Raw genomic sequence first — 1,037 nt, 5'->3', positions numbered from 1 at the left:
GGCCGATTGGGGTGGTGGGAGCCCATCGGGGGTATGGGCCTGCCAGGGGGAAGGGTCTCGGGGGGGTTGGCCCACTGGCCCCCCACCCCCTATTGGGCTGGTTTGCTAGCTGCATTGTGTGTCATAGTGACCAGTCATTCCAGTCGTTCCGGTGTTCTGGTTACTGGCTTTTTATATATATAGATAGATGTTTTTCTAAATTTTGAATTAAAAAAGTAAAAATTCTACACCAGAAATTTGGGGAAAAACACATTAAAGCACAGAGAGGTAAAATAAATAAACAAACAAATAAATAAAACCCATTACCTACTACGTATTGATAACAGTGCTTATCAGATAACTTTTAACACTTTTGTGACCTCATAAATCATCAAAACTCTATTGCTAGGAAACCTGTTTAATTTTGTTTAACCAAATATCTAGTTGTTCAACTAATGACAAAAAAACACAGAATATAACCAGTTACAAAAGTGATTAGTTAATTGATAAATCAATAAATATTGGTCTAAGCATATTAGTGATATGAAAAGTGCTAACAACAACACCAACAATAAAAACAACAACAACAATAAAAACAACAACAACCCAAACAACTAAGAAAGATAAAGTAGCTGACTCAAGTATGAGGAAAGGAGAAGAGGGGAGAGGTCTGGTAGAGACTGAGTTTTTATCCTAAGCTTTTCTGTATTAATTGGTTACTTAACCACTTAAATAAGTACTTTGATATGATAAAAATCACTCATAAGAAATAAAAATTCAAAAATTAGACATAGGTATATTTTGTGTGTAAAAAAATCTTTACATTTTGTTAAATACTTCTTTTATTACAGACTTCAGTTTTTAAACATTAAATTCTGTAACGGAGATTAAATAAAGAATACTGTTTAAACCTGTATTTTGGCTATGTATTTATGAGACTGACGCGCTGCCTGCTGCGCTAAGAGGGCGCCTGGCTATGTATTTAAACATCAGCATTTCTTGGCACCTGTTCATACACTGTGCCCTAGTTCCCTAATTAATTCTGATTCCCTGTGTTT

The sequence above is a fragment of the Myotis davidii genome, unplaced genomic scaffold, assembly GCF_000327345.1.
Source record: "Myotis davidii unplaced genomic scaffold, ASM32734v1 scaffold373, whole genome shotgun sequence".
NCBI lineage: Eukaryota > Metazoa > Chordata > Mammalia > Chiroptera > Vespertilionidae > Myotis > Myotis davidii.
This window is presented reverse-complemented; position numbering follows the sequence as displayed.